Source organism: Malaya genurostris, chromosome 3 (assembly GCF_030247185.1).
Source record: "Malaya genurostris strain Urasoe2022 chromosome 3, Malgen_1.1, whole genome shotgun sequence".
Taxonomy (NCBI): domain Eukaryota; kingdom Metazoa; phylum Arthropoda; class Insecta; order Diptera; family Culicidae; genus Malaya; species Malaya genurostris.
Window position 1 is genome coordinate 201868437 of NC_080572.1, and position 18805 is coordinate 201887241.

Genomic DNA, 18805 nt, shown 5'->3' on the forward strand with positions numbered 1-18805 from the left:
TGACGCCCTCTAGAACAGTGAAAATCAGTAAACAACTGAACCAAACAACGAAGAACAAGATGACTCATCGTAACCCGTAACCATGGACCGAAACAACTCTCACCCGGAACGTGAATTTTTTTTTTGTCTATTCTCTAAGAACTTGAAATGTACACATCGTTTTCCCCCCGTTCCCTCAGGGCTGAATGACCCTAGTGGTTAAAGGCCAAATAAATAAATAAATAAATAAATAAATTAGTTTAATGTCAATTAATTTTAAATTAATTGACAGCGAACCTCCCGGCAGCCGGCTGTCCGGAGTTTTACGAGTTTCGGAAGAAATTCGTATTTTAGTAGGAAGCACGTATCAATACAAAACGCAATAAAATTGCAATGTACTCTCGGTAGCCGGCTACCCAGAGCAATAAACACATGATAATATTATAAGTAATAAGTAGGTCACATTATTTACCAAGATTAATCCTGATCATTTCTTCGCCCCACTAACACCATTCCTTCCCTGTGACACTTGTGGTGATGCAGAGATTTCCAGGGTTGTTACGGTCGCGCGGATTTCGCTATTTTTGCGAATTTGGCGCGGTTTCTGCTCAGATTTTGATGCGATGGCGCGGATTTCGAGCGAATTTCAAGAAACATCATTTCACATTTGTGAATCGTTTATTCGAAAAAAAAAAGTTCTTTCGATTTTTTTAAGCTTGTGAGTTTTATGAAATCCCAAAAAATTAAGGATGGGCGAACGTTTAGATCGAGCTGGTCGAACTGGTGAATTTTCACCTTGATAAAACCCAAATTTTCGAGAAGGCGGTTCCAGCAAATGTTTTCTTCTGTGGACATAAGTTCGATTTTATGTTCTCCGATCTTGAGTGGAACAAATTGCTATTTCAGCAGAGCTGTTACCAGGAATTACAAAAACTTTTCGATATATGTGATTGCGTTTCCCCGTTCTAATGTGGAAATCGAAAGAAGATATATCTAACTGGTCGTGAAATGAAAGTGAAACGAGGACACTGTACAACCTCACCATTTGGTGTTACCTCTGGAGTTCCTCAAGGATGTCACCTTGGACTGTTCATATTTTTATTGTATCTCAACGATCTAAATTTTTCGATCAAATGTATGAAACTATGTTTCACCGATGACTTTAAAATATTTCATATAATCAAATCTGCAGCTCAGAGTTCCTATAAGAACAATTGGATTATTTAACTAATTGGTGTAACATCAACAAAATTCCACTAAACGCTCAGTCATCTTTTTTAGTCGCAAAAAGCCTGTTTTCAAGTTCGACTATAATATTTCAAAAACTGTTCCCGAACGCGCATCGTCTGCTAAGGACCTGGGTGTTCTTCTAGGTTTCAAGTTAAATTTTAAGAAGCACTATCTCCTAAGCCTCTTAGCTATTAGGATTTATTTTCCACGTTACTAAAAAATTCTCTGATGTACATTGCTTGTAAGCTCTGTATTGCACTTTAGTTCGCTCAACTTTCGGATATGCTGGTGTTATCGGATCACCTTATTACCAAAATTGCTATTGCTGATATGCTATTATTAACCAAAATCCTTTAAAACTTACCTACTTACCATGACCGCTGCAAACTGATTGGTCTCGCGTTGTTATCTGTCCGTCGCGATGTTTGTAAGGCTAGTTTTGTGGCAGACCTACTTCAGTGTGGCGAATCGATTGCTCCGAGCTATTTACAATTGTTACAATTAGACATTCGATGTCGTAATCTTCGATACTATTTTTTTCTTCGGATTCCCTATGTTAGAACTTATTATGGATATAAAGAGTTATTAAGTAACCGTTCCTCATGTTATTCTCATTAGATTTAGTTTCTATAGGAAGCACTAGATTTATGGAAATGTATCATTTGGATGATTGTAATCTGTTGATGCAAAAGATGAGGAGGTTTTATGCCTGCTGTAGAGCAAGTTTGACAGAAACTAACTCCAGTGGGCTTTTCCCTTCTCCAAATAAAATAATAAAAGATGAGAAGGAAAAGGAAGACATTCAGAGTAAAATCCGACAACGGGAGAAGCGCTGTTTCAGAAAACAAAAGCTAATCATAATCACGGTGACAAATAATTAAAACTGAAATTAAAAAGAGTTAATCAGGTGATCCTGATGTGGTCTACCTTAAAATTCTTCTTACAGGGAAGGAAAAGCTTTTTGAGCAAGAAGATGTTGAATAAAAAAAAATTGTCTTCGCTGAAATCTGCTTAACTTCTTTCAAAATCGCAATTGTAAGCAATTTTAACTTTAACATTTTCCGTACAACAGAGAGTATAAATTACCTAAGGACAACGAAAAAGATGGAGAGTAAAAATTACAGTCGTTCGCCGGACATGAAATCGTTTTCATGGGGTTTCTCATAGTGACGTGTTGTATGCGGACTTATTTATTGTGTTCATATGACAAAATTATGCAGATTTTTAAATTATATTTATGTGGATTTTTAAGTTCTGTGGAAAGTATCACCTGCATAAAAATAGTACTATAATGCTTCGCTCGAATATCGCACGTTTTAGTTTTCAACTTTGCGCGGATTTCACGCGTTTTAGTTCTCGCCTTCGCGCGGGTATCGCGCGTTTTGATTTTGAAATTTTTCGTAACAACCCTGGAATTCCTCGGTCACTAGTAGCAACAATTGTTAAACCAACATTCCTTCCCTAACATATTGACCTACATGGGCGGGGAAGTCAGTTTAGGTTGCATATTGAGCATGAGCTACGACTCCCCAAGTATCCCAAGTATGCATTTGGTTCAATATGCAATTTCAACTGGTTTCTGATCAATCACGGGAAGCTCGCGGACGGTCAACTAAGCTAAGCTAATGGTGATCAAATTGTTGAAAACTGTTTCAAAAAACAGCTGAGATACAGTTAGTCAAAATGAGCGTTCCAACTTTTTTGTATCCCCTTGGTAGTCCGCGTAACTTTTTACCCTCTTGGTACTTTGAGTGTTAATGAGGTCACATAAACCAATAAGAGTTTTTTTTGCCTTAGTTTTAACATTAACTTACGAAATATTCTTGTAGAAAGAAAGTCAATATTTCCTTTTTTCTAAAAGATATGTAACGAACATTTGTATAATAACGTAAATATAGTGGAAAGATAAAGTAAACAAAGAGGATGCTATCAATTGCTTTGAGGCTCTTTTGAAATGTTCACGTTGAAATGTTAGGAACGGGCATAGCGTGATGGGTAAGACGATCGCCTTTCATGCAGCCTTGCTGGGTTCGAGTCTCAACCGGAACGGCGCACAACTCGTGTGAAAAAGTTTTACTAATCCGAAAGGCGAATGGCCCTCGCTTCTATCATCGTAACTTGCAGCACTGTCAGTTGAAAACTAGTTTGCTTATAGGCTTCTGTTGATCGTGGCTACGGGAGATGCTAAAGGGGATACTAATTTTTTTTTATTGTATGAGCAACATATATGCTACTCAAATGGGTTTTCAATAGTGGGTGAGGAGATCAAGTTCGCAAGAGTGTAGTGGTAATGCCCGTATCGGTTTACACATGTACGCTTTCCGAAACAACATGTATTCCATATTGAGAGGGGTTTGAAAAGTTGTCAAGCAGGGAATCAAGTTGATTGAGTGGAAAAGGGGTTCATGACGAACTTGAATTCTAGGTGTGTGGGATGGAGCGGGTGGCTAACCGGTGTGGATTTATTCAGTCGCTTTAGAAGAGAGAACGGTAATGGGCCGGGGAGGGGAGGGGAAGTGATAGGGTGTTGCGTCCATTTTCGTGCTTCTATTTTGGGCTTACAAATCAGAATACCATCGTCTAGTCCGGCTTTTTTTTAACGGAATTGTGCTATATTTTTATTGCTAATCTCTAGAATGTTGTATGCACTGCCAGATGAGTTCAAAACAGGAAAATCACCCTTATTGGAAACCGAAATGATTTGGTGAACTGGTGTTAGTGCAAATGAGAGTACAGGAGATTGAATAAGAGCGATGAAGAAGGAACAGCATTTGTAATATCGATCTCTTTTTAGCAACTTAGTTTCGCAGCGAACATTTGTGTGTGTGTGTGTGTGTGTGTGTGTGTGTGTACTTATGAATAGTATTAGAAGAGATGGAGTAACAGGCGAGTCGAATGATAATTACTGTTGTAAGGGGTAAAGTAAACGTATTTCTACTTACATTCGCTGTAAACTATGGTGTAAATCAATCAGTAACAGAAAATGAATTAAATTGATTTGAAATATTTCGTATGCATAAAACGGGATTTAAAATAAATATATTTGTTCGCCATCAAGTGGATGTAAATACTAGAAAACTTAGAACAGGTCTGATAAAGAAAGTATTACTTAAAATTCATCACCTCAAACTAAATAGACCCATCTCCGTTTGACGTACCCCTCGCTGTATCATCTATTCGATTAGGCTTTGCACACAGCCGCCGTGTTTGACTAGAGGAGAAATACACGCAAGCTGTGATGTCTGTAGCAGTAGCTGCTAGAGCACATGAATTTCCATAAGCGAACACAACGAAGAATACCATCGTTGATGTGAGTGTGGCTGTAGATCGAACAGTGTTTGCTGTCTTGCTTTGGTCCTATCATGCTCTCTTTCTTCGTGTATCGTGCGGCTAGAGAAGTTGAGAAGCAACTTTCTTCTCTTCCCTTCGGAGCAACTTCTTCGAAGTCCCGGTATTCCAATTGAATGGAGAACCCTTTGATAGTGGATCCGGCAGTGCCATTTTGCAAGTGAAAGTTAAGAAAGTGCTCTTGAGGAGCTACATATTGTACTGAAAAGTAGTGACAACGAGGTTGTGCTATCGCAGTAACCTAACCTAGAGAATGTTGGTTATTTCGAAACAGATATGGAGAACTGTGGCAAACTACGTTTCTAACAAGTGACTTAGATCTTTTGGTTGATGGATTCGATGGATGAAGGGAACCAGAACAAGAAGATACAAGAGAAGGGCGTGTAAAAAGAAAAGAAGTTCATTTCCTTTGTGGCACTTTTTTTGTTGGTTTCTATGAGTGTATGTGAGTGTGCATGTGAGTACATTTTATACAAAGTGAAACTTTGGCAGTCCGCTAAAGTAGCATGAGGAGCTAACTACAAATGCTGTACGAGATCAACGGAGAAGGAACGAATTGACACCTTTTGTATACTGACCGTGGAAGCAACATCAGTATACCACAAAATGGAAGCAGCAGGTTTGACAGATTCTTCCGGAACATATACATAGGCGCGCACAGTTGTGTGATCGCCAATATTACATCGGTTTTTACCCAGTTTGCTAGGGAGCTCTTTTCCTAAAATGTCCTTGAAAATTGAATGGTTCGGCTTCATGCGGTAGATCATTGCTTCTTGCCATCGAAATGTTTAATTGGAGTTTTTGATTGAAATCAGCGGTTACATCGAGTAACTATTTCAAGAGAACGGTGTTACCGGCAGAAAAGCGTCGAACTGTTTTTTTCTTCTTCAAATGTTCAAGGCCATTTTACCTCTTGCCGGTTGAAATTTGTATATTGAGAAAAATGTAAAGCTTTCATCCTTTGACGCTCGTGGCATTTTCCTAACAGTATTAAAATTTACCACGCAATTCGAATTAGATTTTTTTTCTATGCTGTCAGTAAAATCGAACTCACTACCTCACACATAATATGTCACCCCTCGAACGATCATCTTTGCTTGCTCGCACCCATACAACTTTACCGTTCGGTTGTGTTAGAGCACATATGAAGCAATGTACTGGTGTGTGTGTGCGGTATGGTGAAAAAAATGGGAAGTTTCACTCATGCTAGCTCACTCTCGCACGTTTGTCATGTATTTGAACAAGATCCAAATTAGCTATATTCAATGCTTGGTCTCAGTCTAACCGTTTGCTCTCTCTCTTTCTTTTTGTGTCTTCAGCTCGAAAAGATGGGAATGAAAATTTTACTCTTCCCTATCGAGTGAATCCTGTGGAGTCCCGGTGCACAGATCGAACTGGAAGTGCTCGGAAAATGGGACTGATAGGTAGTGCGATTTTTTAACTAAAATGTTAAAAATAGTAGTGTAGACTGGTTAAGTGAGTGCAAGTGATTGTAACAAGGTTATGGTGTGCCTGGTTTAACCTAACCTTTCAAATGCTGAACGTTTTGTAGCAAAAATGGCGATCCGAAGTGGACATTAAAAATTTGTGCAAAGTGTCAAGCAGCCAAGATATTCGATTTGTTATTTTTTTCGATTTCCTAATCGAAAAAAACAAGGATAAAAAATTGATGTGATCCAAAGTAGGAACGTAGAAGAAAGGAGCAATAGTATCTAGAAAAAAAAGTCATGTCCGCTTCCTTTGTGGACCATTATTTCCTTGCTACATGTGTGTAAATTTTGAATGTATGTGTGTGTGTGTTCGTTCAGATGAAAAGCAATACTGACAGATCACTGAAGCACCGTGAAGAAGAAACTGCTAGCATTGTACAAGATCATCGAAGAGAAAAATATGACATCTCGTATTCTAACAGCGGCATATTATGAAATAAAATCAGCAGGTTAGAAAATGTTACTGCGATTTACTGACATTTTTATCAATTCTCAATTCATGCTCATAATTTATGTCCTTGAAAAAAAAATGGGAAAGCTGGTATCCAGGCTCTGCACAAAATTCCTGATTCGATTCCATTTTTTCGCTTGTTTCGTTAAGATCTAGCGTTATGTTTTTTTTTCGTCAACCAAACACCGGAATGCTGAGCTACGTTATCAGGGAAGGATAATAAACGGGAACTTTTGCAAAATAGCTCAAGGTCGTATTAGCTTCTGAGCAATCTTCGGTCCAATCACCTGATTGACGTCACCGCAAAGATAATTTTCAGTACTCATCTGTTTGTACTTCATTCTTTATCAGTGTTAAACCGATGAAAATTTAGCCATTAGTAATGCTTGGTGTGGATTGAAAAAATGCTTGTTCTTCGAATGAGGTTGTTTTTCTTTTCGCTTTTTAAGTCGACATTTGCACATTCGCTTTTTTTTTGTAGCAGAAAATGTCGGAACTTTTCGCGATTTTCCCAATGATACTAGCACCTAGTCCCTAACCAAATTGGTTACTAGCCACGTTTGTTCTAGATAACAAACAGTCGTCAATCTACATCGTTACACATAACCCGATCGAAGTTCGTAGCCGTACTCATCATAATTGAAGAAACTTTGCCAAAAAAATCAGATAGTTTTTATAAATTCTCCATGTTGAACCAAACGGTTTTGTTGCAACCTTTTTTTTATTTTCTTCAGAATGTTTTTCAAGGCCAATTCGAATTGAAACCGATCAGTTTTGTGGATTGAATTGCATCTACGAATGAAACGCCTAAAATCCATGGATTGAAGATGAAGTCTACGTAAAACAAACGGTCAATGTTTGATCATTTTCATAGAGCTTTCATAACGGAGTAAAAACGCGTGGAACTAATTTTGTTCCACAAGCTTAGAGTTAAAACAGAATACAACAAAATTGTCATATTTGTCTGTAGATTTGTTGAAAAAATTACTTAGCTTATCAATCAGCCTAGTCCTGTGGTGTTCTTTGTACCTTCGTACCGGATTCGTATCCGTTGGGTTCGGGATCAGGTCGGATTTCGAGTAAAAATACCCAAAACCCGGCCATTTCTACCATGTAGCAAGATTTACTTCGTAAATCTTTCCTCTACTCGCTGTGCTCCTGTTTTTCTTGTGCCTTGAAATGAATAACCTTGTAGAAGCTGCTTTGACCGGATCCGGGTCGCATCGCCGAAAGCCATGTCGTCGAATGGGACATTTTGCCAAGAACCATTTTACCAAATAATCATTTCACCGATTCATACACTAATTTGAAATTTACTTCGTTTATGTTTGTCTGTCCCCTGTGTGTAGGTAGTAACTTAAAGAGCCAGGAAGACCTATTTCCTTGGTCTCTGTTTAGTAAAGAAGTGGAATTATGTTTGAAAATTTCCAGACTTTCTGCCGAATCTAATTTCCATGGGTTGGAAATTTGTCTTAAAATTTTTATGTCATTTGTAGTGAAATCATGGTTTTCGGAAAAGGCATGCTCAGCTACTTTCGACTTGAAATAGTGTGATAAACCCCGTTCCAGATCCTTGGATGCTTTCCCTATTTCCGCTATGTGTTCCTTGAAACGGATATCTAATGATCTCTTTGTTTGTCCAATGTATAATTTATCACAATGAGAACATGAAATTTTGTATACCCCCGATTTTTTCAATTTGTCAGTAGGATCTTTAGTAGATCCTAGTAAAGTTTTCAACTGGTTGCTAGTACTACTGAACACTAAATCCAAGCCAAAGGGTTTTAATTTTGATTTAAGTGGATATGCCATGTTAGAGTTGAAGTCTACCGATATTCTTTTCAGGGTTTCTGATAGGGGGGTCAAAGTTGTAAGTGATAATTTTTTCAATGATCTTAATTTCTTATTGAGGATTGTTTGGATTGAGCGCTCCGGATATCCATTGAGCTTTCCAATTTCGAAGATAAAATTTTTCTCTTTCACTACCGCATCATCTCTGAGGGGTAATGTTAGCATTCTGTGAAACATATGGTGAAATGCTGCCATTTTGTGTTGGTGAGAATGGTTAGAAATATTAGGTATAACTCGCTCTGTATTGGTTGGCTTCCTATATATTTGGAAAGATAAAGTTTTCGCCTCCCGTATAATAAGAACATCTAAGAAAGGTAAACTGTTGTTTGTCTCCCTCTCACAGGTGAATTTTATGTTCCTATGTAAATTGTTGATTGTATCCAAAAATTTTCCAAATCGTTACGCTTGATGATGCAAAATATATCATCAACGTATCTCCACCAGCGATTAGGTAGTAATCCTTGTTTATTTAAAAGTTCTTCGAGGTTTGCCATAAATAATTCGCATAAAAATGGGGAGAGCGGATTACCCATTGGGGCCCCTTGTAATTGTTTATAAAATTCCCCTCTGAATTTGAAATAATTTACATCCATGCAAAGCCGGGTTAGAGTAAGGTAAGACCTTACTTTGCATTTCCATAAACTACTACTCTTTTGTTTAACTAACCAATCTTCCAACAGATTGATTGAGTCCTTCACCGGGACACTTGGGAATAAGGAGGATACATCGAAAGATACCATTATTTCGTCATCTTCGATTTCACCTGAGTTCAGAAGTTGAGTAGCGAATTCTTGTGTATTGGGAATGGATCTACTAAAAAACTTTTTCGGCATATTTTTGAATTCTTCCACTAGCCATTTGGAGATTTTTTGGGTAGGGGCTCCTACTGAAGAGATGATTTCCCTTATTTCATTCCCAGGTTTATGGACTTTAGGTAATCCTTTGATTTTTGGTAATGAAGGGTTAGGAACTTTGAGGCGGCTGAGATTGATATCGAAGTTAGGGTTACATTCTATGAGGGTTTTATCTATTTTTTTGATAATTTCTGGAAGGGGGTCGGATCTTTGTTTCCTATATGGTCCGTCATTAATTTTTTTTTTATCTTTTTTTTTATCTAGCTTTTTTTTACTTATCTCATAGAGACATTGTATACAATTACAGTAAAAACCGATTTTCAAACCGTTGGTGTTGAGGGTCAAGAGTCAAATACCATTCGACAGAGTTCGTCAAAGATCGTAAAATACCTGTATGTTACAAATAATTCCCCTTGATTTTCTTAAAGATTGTTGATACGATTTTCAATTCAGAGTTTTGAATTTAATTAATCACACTCGACTTTCGGTTCCGGAATTATTGGGTGATATGTTCTCAAAAAAATGAAAATAATATCACTTATTTTTCTCAGACTTTCCTGAACAGACTCAGACTAACTTTGATTCAAATGAAGGTCTTATGGCCTTATAAAAATCGAATTTTATCTCGATTCGGCTCCGAAATAGTATGTTGGTATGTGGTAATTCCAGTTTCAAGATTGTGTTCTTCTAAGTAACGATGCAAATAGAAGCGTGTGTCTTCAAACTGAACTTGCGGCTCTGAAATCTCCCGTAGTAATGCGTTTAAGGGTCTACTTACAATCTTAGGAAAACAGCCATTGTTGAAAACAAACGCAAGAAGGAGTTTTCTTCGCTATCGCTAGATACCTCTGTAAATTGCCCCTTAAAGATTTTAGAATGGAATTCACATTGATTTCTCAGAGATTGCTGAACCGGCTTTTCGAAACATGAATGTAATCGGGTGACCCTGAAGATAAGTGGTTTTTTTTGTTTCAATTATAGAAGTTTTAACCACAAGGTCATCCGCCTCTTCGAGCCAGAAAAGCTTTCTGACCCTATATGCGGGATTGGGGATCGAACCTAGGTCGGAGTCGGTGTTATTTAGTTTTAGCCAGATTCGTCCTTCGGTTCCAGAATTATAGTGAGATGAACTAAAATCAAAATAATAAAAATTTGCAGCTTGTTTTAGATGCTGGCTAATCAAATTCACTTCAGTTATGTCTGGTTTCGATTTCGGTATAGTTGGAATTGGGGGAAGTTCATCATTACATCACTGGGTGAATCAAAGCAGCTTTCTGTGTACACTCGATTTTTCTTATTCGTTTTTTTTCATGCGCATTTACAAAGTCATGTGGTTTTTTATGTGAATTTTCAAAGCTCTGCGGTTTTTATGCGATTTTTCAAAATTATGGGAAATTCGTTTTTACGTCTCAGAAATGCACGAAACTACGAGATCTGCTGGTATCTATAAAAAAAATTTAGTTGACTCTTTGGGACTTAAGAAAAATGTTTAAAAAAAAGTGTTTCGAGATCGACGTTCCTAGCTCTTCTAAAACATTTGGTACAATACACAAATAAAAATCGATTTCGGAAAGTCCAAATTTGTAATTGCAAATTCAATTATGCATGTTTGAAAATTCGCATGAAAATCACATAACTTTGGAAATTCGCCTAAAATAAAACCACAAACTACTGGAAAATATGTTGTCAGATGACCTAAAAATTCATGAAACGTCATGATGTCATCTCATCAAAACATTTTTTTGTTATGTTTCGACCTTGGGACGAAAGTCCAAAATTGAAAACCATTGCAAATTCGCATAAAAAAAATCACAAAGCAGGACTTGTGTGTAACAGCCAAATTAATAAAAATTTATGCATTAGTTTGTTTAATAAATCAAATCGGTATCATTGATGAATAGACATTAAAGATTTGAGTTTTTCGGGTGCAACTCATTTTAATATTAATGCTTCTTTGGAATGTCTTGCATCATGTTTATATTTTGTGATTATGAGAATATAAAGAAATTTGCAAACGCTGAGTGTGTATTCCTGACGAATCTACAACATTTGGTAAATAAATGGGCATCCAAAAAGGCTAACCTTCTAGTGAATTTGTGTTCTAATATCATTTTTTGAGTACTCTATCACTAGAAACTATTACTTACTCAGTGGGTTCGATTGCGAGCAAGTATGAACAAAAATCGCGATACTGTGTTTTGTAATGTATTGTTTTTTTGTCCTATTATTTTTTTTCAAATCAATGATAAAACCAATGATCATCAGTCGGAGACAGGTATAGCGTGACGAGTAAGTCGATACCTTCCACTCAGCCTGCCTGTGTTCGATTCCCAACCCCACACATAGGTCAGAAAAATTTTCTGGTCTGAAGTGACGAATGACCTTTAGGTGTTTAAAATCTCTAGAATCGAAACAAAACAAAAATGGGCATTAGGCTGTTACTAAGAAAAAAGGTTACACCTATGAAGCTGGTAAGCACTGTTTATTTTTCGGAAATCTAATCCCACACACTTCGAAAACATCTTGTGATTTTATATCTTATAAGATGAACATAAAAAGAGCGTCGAAGTTCACGCAAATTTACGTGCAAGAACATGTAATATTGTGTTATTGTAAAATTCCACGACACGAGATTCATTGAAATAAAAAAATATGATGGCGGCAGCGGTGACTTGAACCGAGAATCATTAGATTACAAAGTACTTCCGTTAATCGACTGAACCACAGAAGCACACATCTGCTTAACTGGTACATGGTTTAGCATCTAAATTCATACAGTTGCTTTTGCTAGCTGAATGCAAATTTTAGTGGGAACCAGTAAAATTCATTATAATCGAGCATAAAGTTATTACAAATGGAATTTCCGTCATTTGACAAATTAGGTCTCTAAGGATTGCAAAAAAAAGTTGCGTATGCACAACCAAAAATTATGAAATTTTCAAATGGTACCAATATAAGTTCAACTCAATTCATAAAAACGTCATGCGTAAAATTACTTGATTGTGCATGAATAATTTAAATATGTTGCAAACATACTCAGCCTTTCAAAGAGATGTGAAAGCTTACATGATTTAGCACTTAAAAATATGTCAGACTGCTTTGAATACGATTTAGGTCAACTGTAAAAATGAATCATTTTGACTAGTGGTGCTGAAGAAGTGCAATTAATAATTTTAGTTAAATTTCCGAAAATTAAGGTGATAAAAAAACTAAACTCAATGAGATTGGTTTGTTTTCATGACGGAATATCTAGAGCTTCAACCTGTGTTACCAGAACAATTTTTTTTTTAGTTTTTATCTTAAAATCGAAATTTTTCTTGTGAAATTTTTACGTTACAGTTTTATTGTGGGCTCAGCGCGATAGTAACCTCCGTTAATTTTTAGTGAATATAAAGATTCTTCTGGTTTGGATTGGATTAAAAATTGGGTTCGTTGTAGATTACTCGGCCGTCCCTTCTACTTATTCTTTGTCATCCACCATCCGTTTTTCGATCACTAACCAGATCTTCATGCCGATTTTAACCCCGTCGTTTTGTTTGTCTTCCACCATCTTTTGGTCACTAATTAGATCTACATGCCGATTCTAACACCGTCGTTAGCCAGCCCACTCTCGTTTACCACCCCACACCCTTATATAACATTTACCTATTCACTTTTTTATTTTCTCTCACTTTTTAAGAACAGCGCTATTACTGCCCTGTTATGCTTAGTGTCATCAACTAGTTATAGATAGGGTTATAGATTTAGTTTTAATTGTTAGTGTTAAGGCCAAATGTATCTGTTGCATCATTGTAATCTGTTGATACAAATGATGAGGAGGTTTTATGCCTGCTGGAGAGAGAGAGAGAGAGAGATTGCCAAATTTCATCTCCATCAGGCTTTTCCCTGCTCCAAAATAAAATAAATTGAGATCTGTAGTTTTGTATTAGGTAGTCCATTAGAGAAGTGTTAACTGCTTTCATCAATATTTTCTTCTCTATAGTGTTCTATAATAAACATTATTACTCTTGATAGTAGGTGTCCCTGAAAAGTCTATGCAACCAATGCCAAACATATTCCTCAGACAAGCAAAACAATAGCTTGAAATTACATTCCGTTTGTGAAATTTGACAATCTTTTTCAAAAGACTTCGCAGCCGGTTCTTAGCTAACAAAATCATTGCACCAAACTCGACCAAATTAAAAAAAAAATTACCCATGCCCGACCCGAACCCGACACTCTGAAGTCAACAATTTGCATCCGAACCAATACACAGAAAATCTAATTTAAGAAGAGTTACGAAATACTTCACATTTTTTCTAATTCTAATTAGAATGTATCAGACTGTGAACCTTCACAAAACTGACTATATTCACTTCTGATTTGCATATTTCAACAGATAGGTAATTCTAATAGTTCTTTAGATAACATTTGGAGCCATTAGAGGGATTAGTTTTGCATAATGTTCCTCATCATTGTCCATTTTCCATTGTATTTTACTCTAATGCATCAAACAACCTGCACCTGGATGATGCGATCTCTCCTCTTGTTTTAACGTCCCGCAGCAGAGCTGCTTCCTGTGCGAATTGATTCAATACTGAATCTGCTTTGGTAGAGGGTTTTCTTTTTACGTGATTTCGTTAGTAGCTTTTTCACAAATGGGTGGTCCCAACCGCCACAAAAATAGCAACAGACAGAATTTGGATGTCGTTTATTTAATTTCGGACTTGCAGTGGAAGAAACTATCAAAATGCTGATATTAAACACTGTACGGAGCATTTTTCTCAGAACTCGAAGCAGTCGAAAGCTCTATTCGCACACGTTTGGTGTTGATTTGGCACAAAGCCAATCAAATTATTCTAGATTTACACAAAACTGATGATTTTTATCTCCGTTTTGCAGAGAAACAATCTTTAAAATTGTTTAGATAACATTTGAAGCCATTAGAAGGACTGATTTTGCATAATGTTCCCCATCGTTACCCATTTTTCGTTGTATTTTGCTCCAATGCAAACGACCAGCAGCAGGAAGAAGCCATCGATCTTCTTTGAAGGGAAACTGGCTCTGCGAACGTCCCGCGATTGATTCAATACTGAACTGAATTCTTGATACTTGAAATGGAACTTGCTCTGGACCTGAACCAACCGGAATGATGCACTTGTTTTAATTCCTGCTCAGTCAATTGCGCAGACTAGAATGAACGAAATATATCAAGTGTTAATCTTTTATGCATTATCGATTTTGAATTATTTGTGATTATGTCATACAACTGTTGTCATAAATTGATGATCATATATTCGATGGCATGTTGCAAAAAGAAGAAGCCATCGATCTTCTTTGAAGGGAAACTGGCTCTGCGAACGTCCCGCGATTGATTCAATACTGAACTGAATTCTTGATACTCGAAATGGAACTTGCTCTGGACCTGAACCAACCGGAATGATGCACTTGTTTTAATTCCTGCTCAGTCAATTGCGCAGACTAGAATGAACGAAATATATCAAGTGTTAATCTTTTATGCATTATCGATTTTGAATTATTTGTGATTATGTCATACAACTGTTGTCATAAATTGATGATCATATATCCGATGGCATGTTGCAAAAATTATGTTAATACGAGAGATATTCACGATTAAAAACTTTTGAAAAGGCGCCCCATAGTAAAGTAAGTCGTATTCATGGAAAAATGTTATTGAAAAGTTTATGAAATCTCTTGATTGTTGTAATGGATTGAAATATATTTTCTTTACGTTTCGTCTTCGACTCGTCAGTGCATAACCGTTTATGTTGAATTATTATGCCACCTAGCAGTAGACGTAAAGTTTCTGCTATTTACAGAACACTTTTCTGTTTCGCATCGAAGTGCAATGTCCAATGGGTTCGAATTCCATTTCTTTTGACGAAAAATGCCATACTATTGCAATGCATTGGGTGAAACTGAAACCATCTCTGTATAATTTTCGATTTAATGTTCAAAATAATATCATATTCAAAGAAGTGTTCAAATGTTTTAGTACGATTGATTCAAACCGAAACCGATTTTAATTTGATTCCTGCCAGAAGATATTGAATATAATTTATCCTATCAAAATTCGCCAGCATGATAAAAAAGACGGGTCTGCCCACTACGAATATGGTACCAATTTTCCAATATTTCCAGTTGATCCTTAAGCTAGACTAATGTGATAAACGATTCGACTGCTGAACCGGACCGAATCAGATTATTTAACGGCGCTAAAAAATATGAAATATCCGGAGGACACAAAATCGATCTCCCCATCCATCCACCACCCACTAAATGTGCTGCTGCCGCTCGAACGATGCTCCATCGGCGAAGTCCAGTCAATGCCGTCCAGTTTCGTGGATACCAGAAATGAAATAGAATCTAATTTACGCTCACAGCCGAGCATAGCGAAAAAAAACCCAACCCAGTTCAGTTCGGTCGTTTGGTTGAGTATCGGTTATATGCCTAGGTTCCTGACGAGTTCAGGTAACAAGCGGCGTAACATTTTTTGTTTTTTTTTTCATTCAATTCACTTCACTGGTGCCGCACTCGTTGCACCGAAACTCATCGGTGGACAGGTGATAAGTTCGTTGATCTGATTCATAAGGAAAATCGACTAATCAGATGTTTTTCACTTTCCACGCCGTACCCTCTCCCTTTCTCTCTCTCATGCCCTTTGCAGTGTCATGGTGGAAAATCATCTGGTACTGATTTCCCTAATATTGTGGCAACTCTATAGCGCAGGTTTACTCTCTCCCTCTCTTTCTCATACCGATTGGACGGAACACCTGGTTGTATGCGGGGCTGCTTGTGCGGGAGGATGGGGTGTCGGTTTGAGAGGTTCCTCGAAAAATCTCTCCGAAAACGGCACCATTGCTTACGGGACGAGCGTGAACGGGATGGCACCAGAGCAGATAGATTTTCCTTTATTTCTCTGTCTAACGTTTTCAGCAGGTTGGCTTGCCTAACATGGAGGACCCCGCGGCCGGCGTTGGGTGTTTTCACACACAGTACAGCAGTGCTGGCTTCACGCAATATCGCCGATTTATCGCTTTTTCGCTCTTTTTGTGTTCGTTTTTGTTGTTGTTGTTGTTGTTGTTGTTGTTGCAGAAGAGTTAAGGTGTGACAGTTCAGTGGTGCCGGATCGTATAACCAGATTAATGGAAAATCTTCGTTGGCAATGCTATTAATTTCAATACTTGCAAACAACTCGTCGTACTATTCTTTTTCGTGGAGTCTTTTTTTTGCTATGTTTCATATGGGATACTCTAAATTCCACGGACTACAGCGGATGAATTCACGTCTGAAAATGAAAATGTTCAAAATATGAAAAACAACCAAATTTGCATTTAATTAATATCGATAAAGCAAAATAGTTTTGTACGAAGCTTCCAAAAATCTAATCAAGCTGATTAGTTTTCATTTTCAACAACCACTCAAAAAAGTAAAAAATTTAAGCTGCATTTCGTTGCCAAATCAGGTCCTTTGTTTCAATTTAGTTCGTAACGTAGATGATAAATGAAATTCTAGTACTAAAATCGAACCGATTCCAAAAATCCTTTTAGATCTCAATCTTTTGCTCAACCTATTTTCAATCCAATATATAACACCTATTCATTTCCGATATTGAAAAACACCTAATTTGTACAATGATATACGATTAAAAAATGGATTGCCAATGAGCCAAATAAAAATGTTCAAATGTATCTCTTCAAATGTATCATTCAAAGCGGAAGCGAGACAGTAACATAACTAGAATCTATGATTATAAACGACATTCATACTACAACGTCAGTCTCGTATGAGAAACCATTCAGTAAAAATCGTGTACATCAGGAATACAAGGTGATAATGACTTTCTCTTTCATCGAAACAGTCTAAATAAAATATGTCTTGCTTTTTTTTATTAAGATAATTTCTGACACTTATTCGGGTTCATTTTTTACATCAATTTATTCAGATTGATTCGAGTAGCTCACAAAAGCATTCTTTAGCCTTTATATCACATATTCAGTAACATTTCTCGAACCAAGTGGATAAAGGCACAAATGTCCAAATATCAAGGGGAACGTGCCATTTGAGCCAATTTGTTCTGATAAGTTATCTGAAAAAAATAGGCTGGCAAAAAAAATAATTTGACGATTACGGCACTTGTACCATTACATCTCTGAAACTTGACATGTCAGCCATATGATCTTCGAAATCGACTCGCATCCCAATTTTAGTATCGAATGAGCTTACAATTATTGGAATCAGTTAATCCATAGCCGTAAAAATTGAGCGGTATTGAGCCCTGATGTTTACGTCGCTTATATCATCATATCTCCGGAGCCAGAAGTCCCAGCCATTCGACCTTCAAACTTTATCAATGACCCAATTGTAGTTTTCAAATGAGCCTAAATTTATTCAAATTGTTCACTTATCTCCTAGAAAGTTGAATGGTAAAAAACAACGCGTTTTGTCGGTTACGTCACTTTTACCGTCATATATCTGGAACCAGAAGTCACAGTCATTTGATCTTTGTACTTGATCTATGGCCCAATAGTAGCTTTCAAACTAGCCTAAGCTTGTTGAAATCGGTTGAAATTCGTTGAAAGACGCACGCACATACACACACAGACATTTTTCGATCTCGTCGAGCTGAGTCGAATGATATATAACACTATTGGGTCTAGTCCGTTTTTCTAGTAATTTTATTACCTTTTTGTAAAGAAAAGCAATAAAATACTTTCCAACAAAAACCCATTCGAACGCGATACGCAATGTTATATGTTAGCAAGTGACACTTAATGCAGTAATCGTTTTGCATACTTGTAGGCTCAAATATTTGGAACTGTATGTAGTTGTAGAATTTGATTTTATGTTTGGAACGGAGCAGGATTTGCATGAGCTATGGTACTATCTTTCTAACGTTAAGAATTCTTCCAGATTAGTACTCGAATTTGTATTTGAGGATTGATTTGGCTTATGCCCGAAACAGATATGTTCATATTTTTAGAATGAGCCATAATGATGCTAGATACAAAATTATCATTTGAAATCTGTTTGCTCTTAGGTCGTTCGAAAAAATGGCATACACATTTACAAAACCAATTATCGGCTTTACTCATCAAAATGAAACTGATTTTCTTAAAATTTTGTGAAAATCGGTTCGGCCATCTCCGAAAAAAATTGGTGCACATAATTCCGAAATCGGAAGTCGGATCCAAATCATATTCAGGAATTTTTGTATTGGTCCACAAGACCTTTCATTTGAATCTAAGTTTGTGAATATCGGTTCAGCCATCTCCGAGAAAAGTTAGTGCAAAAAAACGTTACATACACACAAACACACACACAGACATTTTGCGTAATCGACGAACTGAGTCGAATGGTATATGACACTCAGCCCTCCGAGCCTCGGTTCAAAAGTCGGTTTTCACAGTTATTGCCAAAACCTTTCTATATGAGAAAAGTAAAAATCAACTAGTTAAGGCACAAATATTCAAATAACCAGGGGAACGTGCTACTTGAGCCAATTTTCCACATCTTGATTTTGTCGAATAATCTGCACCAATTCGAATCAACATTCAAACGGTAGTAAATATCAGCAATAAACAAAGATATAAAAAGTGTAA

The 18805-nt window shown here is 36.9% G+C and overlaps 1 protein-coding gene across 7 annotated transcripts in view; it reads left to right on the forward strand.

The window, feature by feature from the left end:
• The window catches only part of LOC131438062 (phosphatidylinositol 3-kinase regulatory subunit alpha), an 88546-nt gene that overhangs the window by 14912 nt on the left and 54829 nt on the right, over window positions 1-18805 (forward strand). For 3 of the 7 annotated variants that reach the window (XM_058607849.1, XM_058607853.1, XM_058607856.1), the window contains exons 1-2: window positions 4600-5176; window positions 5877-6496. The exons of 1 other annotated variant lie outside the window; for it this stretch is intronic. The gene's annotated coding sequence lies outside the window, so the exon portion shown is untranslated. Of the gene's footprint in view, window positions 1-4599; window positions 5177-5876; window positions 6497-18805 lie in introns of those variants that run through there. 3 more of the 7 variants (XM_058607852.1, XM_058607855.1, XM_058607850.1) reach the window with 3 other exon arrangements.